Here is a 6,813-nt window from a genome sequence, read left to right on the forward strand (position 1 = left end):
AGATTATCCCGGACAATGCAAACCTGCTCTTCAGCTTGTTGAATAATGTCTGGACCAATGAGCATCCGTTCCCCAGTTTTTGACCAATTCAGAGGGGTTCGGTACTTACGTCCATAAAGCACTTCGAAGGGTGCCATCTTAAAGCTGGCTTGATAGCTGTTGTTATAAGAGAACTCCACATAAGGGAGAGATTCTTCCCACTTTTGCCGAAAGAAATAACACAAGCTCGAAGCATGTCTTCAAGAATTTGATTGACTCGCTCGACTTGTCCTTGGGATTGGGGATGATAAGCAGTGCTCCAGGTAATATGAGTTCCCATTGCCTCTTGGAAACTATCCTAGAACTTCGAAGTGAATATACTACCGCGGTCTGAATTGATCTCCTTCGGAATGCCGTGGAGTGACACAATTCTGGAGATATACAAGTTTGCTAATTGACTAGCAGTGATAGTCTCCTTGACTGGCAGAAAGTGAGCAACCTTCGAGAATTGATCGATGACGACAAAGATAGCACCATTACCTTTCTGAGACTTGGGAAGGCCAGTGACGAAGTCCATCTGAATCTTATCCCACTTCCATTCAGGAATCGGAAGTGGTTGTAGAAGTCTAGCCGGTTTCTGATGTTCTGCTTTGACGCGGCGATAAACGTCACATTCTTCGATATTTCAAGCAATATCTTGCTTCATCTTGGACCACCAATACTTCTGACGAATGTCTAAGTACATCTTGGTACTTCCCGGATGAATAGAGAGAGGGGTGTCATGCACTTATTTCATCACCTTCTCTGTCATAAGCTCGAACCGGGGTACTACAATATGATCTCTGAAGTATAAGGTTCCATCTTCACCAAGTGAGAAATCTCTGGATTTCTCTAATGCAAGATCCTTTTTCATCAGATCAACATGAGCGTCTTTGGCTTGAGCAGACTTGATTGCTTTCAAAAGAGTTGGTTCCAAGACAAGGTTATTCAGAGAACCCTGTGGAACTAGTTGAAGGTTCAGCTTGCATAGCTCTTCATAAAGGCGGGGTTGAGCTTTGTAGACCATGTGATTATTGCAATAAGGCATACAACTTAGGGCATTGACCATTACATTAGCCTTACCAGAGGTATAGGATATACCGCAGTTGTAGTCAGCAATAGCTTCCATCCATCACTGCTGACGGAGGTTCAGATCTGGCTGAGTAAACAAATACTTCATACTCTGATGATCAGTGAAGTTCTCGCAACGATTACCGAGAAGGTATTGTCGCCATAGCTTTAGTGCATAGATAACCGCAGCAAGCTCGAGGTCATGAACTGGGTAGTTCTCTTCATGAGGACGCACTTGACGGGAGGCATAAGCAATCACTCTGCGCTCTTGCATTAGGACACAACCTAATCCTTGACGTGAAGCATCGCAATAGATGATGAAGTCCTTGCGAGAATCAAGGGGAGCAAGCACTAGGGCAGAAGTCAGCTTGTCCTTGAGTGCCTGGAAACTTTCCTGACACTTCTCAGTCCAATCAAACTTAATGCCTTTGTGTAGCAGATTGGTCAGTGGCTTGGCGATCTTGGAGAAGTTCTCGACAAAGCGGCGACAATAGCTGGCTAGTCCGAGAAAGCTTCTGACTTGCTTGACAGTCTTCGGAGGGGTCCAGTCAAGAATAGCCTGCACTTGCTCTGGGTTGACAACAATAACATCCTTGGAGATGACATGCCCAAGGTAGGTTACTTTGGGAAGCCAGAATTCGCACTTGGAATACTTGGCATAAAGTTGATGCTCTCGAAGCTTCTCTAGAACAAGTCGAAGATGTTCAACATGTTCTTCTTTGTTCTTTGAATATACCAGGATATCATCCAGATAGACCACGACGAACTTGTCAAGGTAATCCATGAATATGTAGTTCATCAGACAGGAGAATGTGGCTGGAGCATTGGTCAAACCAAAAGACATGATGGTGTACTCGTAAGAACCATAACGAGTCACGAATGCGGTCTTTGGAATATCCTCTTCATGAACACGGATCTAGTGGTAACCCAACCTCAAGTCGAGTTTAGAGGATATCGATGAACCAACCAGTTGATCATACAGATCATTGATCCGTGGAAGGGGATATTTGTTCTGAATTGTAGCTTGGTTGATAGGACGGTAGTCTTGGACCAAACGGTTCGTTCCATCCTTCTTATTCACAAAGAGAGAAGGTGCTCCCCAAGTAGAGGAACTTGGACGAATGAAACCACTGTGAAGAGATTTGTCGATTTCCTCCTTAAGTTCAAGGAGTTCATGAGGTGGCATCTTGTAGGGTCATTTGGCAATAGGAACGGTGCCTGGTTTCAAGTCGATGACGAAATCGACAGCCCGGGCAGGAGGTATTCCTGGAAGTTCTTCTGGAAAGACGTCTAGGAAGTCGCGAACAACTGGAATCTTTTCAATTCCCTTAAGAGGTGCTGCGTTCAACGCATTCAAAGCATAAAGTCTTGCTTCAACATTTTGAACAATCTGAGCATGGTAGCTTACTATCTCATCAGAAGGATGTAGGAGATGAACGACTTTGGTGGCGCAAATGATAGAGGCGGTATGTGCTTTCAACCATTCCATTCCCAGAATGAGGTCAATGTTGGAAGACTCCAGAATAAGGGGAGAAACAAGGAATTCCAACCCTTCAATCTCAACGGGAACGTCGCGACCAATCATGGTAGTTTGACATCAGCCCGCAGGGGTGCGTACCACTATTGGAGTGTTCATGGGCTCGCATCGAATGTCGTGTGTGTATGCAAACTTTTCTGACATAAATGAATGTGATGCTCCTGAATCGAATAAAACAAAAGCTGGTACTGAATTAACAAGGAGAGTACCCATCACAGTGGCAGGCTAGTCTTGAGCTTCATTCAGGTCAATGTTGTTAGCCTTCCCACGACCATAAGGTCGAGCATTTTTGTTGCGGGGTTGATTGTTACCACGAGAATTAGAAGGCAGAGCTAGCTGATTCTGATTCTGAGGGCAGTTCCTGGAACGGTGACCTGGAAGGCCACACTTGAAGCACATACCATCATTGGGATTGGGAGTAGGATCTTGGGGTGGTACAGCTCGAAAAGGTTGCCTCTGCGGTGGAGGGGGAAGACAAGGTGCAGCATATGACTGTCTTGGTGCAGGTGCAATTGGGCGGTACATGCTGTGGGGATCCATATCCGACGCTTCTGCGCTGACGGGCCCGAAGATGAGCCAGCGTCACAGCTACGCCTGAGGGATCCCTGGTGTTCCCAAAGACCAGTCTCAACCTGAATAGCCTTGTTCACTATGGTGGCGAAATTAGCAAAGTCATGCACCAGGAGCGCTAGCTTGATATCAGGGTGAAGTCCATCACGAAACTTCTCTTGCTTACGAGCACTAGTAGCAATGTCTTCTTCAGCGTAACGAAACAAGTCCAAGAATTCCAGCTGATAAGCATCTACGGACTTGTTGCCTTGGGTGAGGTTGCGGAACTCTCGCTTCTTCTTGTCCATGATTCCCTGAGGAATGAAGCGGGCACGAAAAATGGCTTGGTAATCCGGCCAAGTGATGACCGTTCCAGCAGGTAGGGTACGCCTATGGCTGTCCCACCATTGAGCAGCGGGACCCTTTAGAAAGAATGACGCAAAGGTGACATAGCTAGCAGGGGCCACACTAGCAGACTCCTTTTCATACGTGATGTCGCGGAGCCAGTCATCAGCATCAAGGGGCTAAGTTGAGCTGCGGTAAATAGTTGGGTTGAGGCGCATGAAGTCCTGCGGAGTTACTGGGGTTGGCTGTTGATTCATGTTCGGACGAGGAAACTGAGCCATCATTCCTTCCATGAACTGGCGGTTCAGCTCAAATTGTTGCATCATTCCAGCAACGAATTTGGGCGGTGGTGGATCGTTGGCACCACGGCCACGACCAGCGGGTCTAACCATCCTGCTAACATGTAACCGGGGGTAGTTCAACATTGAGCATTTGCAAAGACAAGGATCATTCATGATGAAACATGCATAATGAAATAGGTACGTTGGACATACCACATAGTAGTCAACACGACAGAGTGTGTACTATTCAGAATACCATTCAAGGAATAACTATGGCTTATCCAACTTTGGGGTGAATGTGGTCACGGGATCCTAATGTTAGAGTTAGTAAATTCATTTAACCCGAATGGAAGAGAGATCAGAATCCCAGAGTATAGACGAGGAGTAAAAGATCCTACTACCACCCAATGGCGACGTGGGCTCGTAAGACACACAGCCATGTTAGTAAAAGTTTCTTTTTTGTGACTAGACTCAACTTCGGCCAAGGAGTTGAATGGGGGATCCTACAGGCAGTCGGCTCTGATACCAACTTGTGACGCCCTCGATTCAATCATACACTAGTCATACACGCAAATGTGTACGATCAAGATCAAGGACTCACGGGAAGATATCACAACACAACTCTAGACACAAATTAAAATAATACAAACTTTATATTACAAGCGAGGGGCCTCGAGAGCTCGAATACATAAGCTCGAATACACAAGAGTCAGCAGAAGCAACAATATCTGAGTACAGACGTAAGTTAAACAAGTCGGCCTTAAGAAGGCTAGCACAAAAGCATCTACGATCGAAAAGGCAAAGGCCTCCTGCCCGGGAGCCTCCTAACTACTCCAGGTCATCAGCGTCCGTCACGTAGTAGTAGGCACCCTCGGGGTAGTAGTAGTCATCATTGGTGTCATCTGGCTCCCGGGATCCATCATCTGGTCGCAACAATCGGGTATAGGGGAAAAAGAGGTAGGAAAGCAACATTGAGTACTCATCCAAAGTACTCGCAATACTTACATCAGATCTAAACTAAGTATGCATCTGTATCAAAGGAAATGGGCTGTATCTGTGGACTAAACTACAGAATGCCAGAAGTGAAGGGGAAAGCCTAGCCTGTCGAAGACTAGCATCTTCAAGCATCTTGCAGCATATAGAAGAGTACAGATCAACATGATGTAAAGTAGTAGTAGTAGTGTTATCAACCTCGGCCAGAGATCCTTTCTCGACTCCGTGCGAGAAAGCAATCCCAGAGCCATACTATCCAGTTATCACCTCAAGTATCCAGTTCTAGTTGTATCGATCGGGATACAACTCCAAGTGTCCGTTACCATAGGACATGCTATCGATAGATGTTTTCTTCCCTGTAGGGGTGCACCAACTTACCCACCATGCTCGATTAGCTCCGTCCGGACACACTTTCCTGGGTCATGCCCGGCCTCGGCCAAACAATACGCCGCAACCCGACCTAGGCTTAATAGAGAGGTCAGCATGCCGGACTAAGACTATGCCTCCAGGGGTCATGGGCCATCTCCCCGGGAACTCCTGCATGTTGTGTACGCGGCCGGTGAGCAGACCTAGCTACCTCCTTAAACAAGGCAGGAGCTTACGCAGTCCAACTCGGCGCGCGCCGCTCATTCACTGGCGTCTATTAAGCTTTGGCTGATGTATACGACACAGAATGCCCATACAATGCCCACGTGATGGTTAGTGCTATCAGGCCAGAGGCCCCTTGGATCAAATATCCAAACCGTTATCGTGTTGGTAGTGCGGCCACGAGCAGAGACTCACGAAAGATGTGACCCCGTCGCCCCGTCTCGAGTACTTGCGGCAAGGGCTAAGAATGCCAGGCCACGCCTCGTAACACTACAAAAAAGACACCTCCATGGCATTTTGGGCCGGATGAATTTTTTTTCTGTCATACAGATGACACTTCTATGACGATAATTGTGACAAAACTCGGTATCATCATAGATGTGGTGGGCTCCTACTTCTATGACAAAAAATCATGACAGAAAATGGGCTTTTTGTCCTGGGCGGGCCGGAGACGCAGCTGCATGACATTCTTTGGGCCGTCCATGACGGAAAAACCGTGGTAGAAACGAGGGGGAGGAAAATTTCAGGGAGTTCCCGGTTACGGTGGGAGGTCGGGGGCCGAGGGATGCGCGTTTCTCTCGTACACGTACGCGCGTGTGTGCGAGGCGTTGTCTCTAACTAAACCCGAGCGAGGCGTTGGGCTCTAACTGAACCCGAGCGATTGCACTGCAGGCTATGTGTTACTGAACCCGAGAGATCGATCGCTGGCTGTTAACTGAACCCGATCGAGCGATTCCTTCGCTACTGTTGCTAACCGAAGCCGATCGATTGGATTAACAGTGAGCGTTGCAGGGGGAGGGGAACAGTGAGCGGTGGTGTTGCCTCTGGATGAACATGACCCCGTGGTGTGGAGGGCTGGATGAACAGTAGACGGTGGAGGGGTGCCCGTGGAGGGGTGGTTGAACAGGACCCCGTGGTGTGAAGGGCTGGATGAATAGTAGACGGTGGAGGGGTGGTTGAACAGTAGTCGGTGGAGTAGCGCGCGGTGGAGGCTGGATGAACAGGAGCCCGTGGAGGCTGGAGGAGGTCGACGGTAGCCCGTGGAGGCTGGAGGAGGTTGACGGCGGAGATGAACAGTATCTCGTGGAGTCCTGTTTTGCGGTACGCCACACCCCTCCCGATGAACAGGACCCCTGTTTCGACCGTAGGAGGTCCGTTTCGTCCGTTTTGCGGTACGCCACACCCATCCCGATCAACAGGACCCCCGTTTTGACTGTAGGAGGCCCGTTTCCTCCATTTTGTGGTACGCCACACCCCTCCCGATCAACAGGACCCCCGTTTCGACCGTAGGAGGTCCATTTCCTCTGTTCTGCGGTACGCCAAGCCTCATTCCCATCGCCTATTCCGTCCAAGCCCTCCTGATGAACACGACCACACATTCCATTCCGACCCAGCCGGTTGGCTCCCACGCGTTCCGTTGCCTCCCGATGA

Source organism: Triticum urartu, chromosome 7, assembly GCF_003073215.2.
Source record: "Triticum urartu cultivar G1812 chromosome 7, Tu2.1, whole genome shotgun sequence".
Classification (NCBI taxonomy): domain Eukaryota; kingdom Viridiplantae; phylum Streptophyta; class Magnoliopsida; order Poales; family Poaceae; genus Triticum; species Triticum urartu.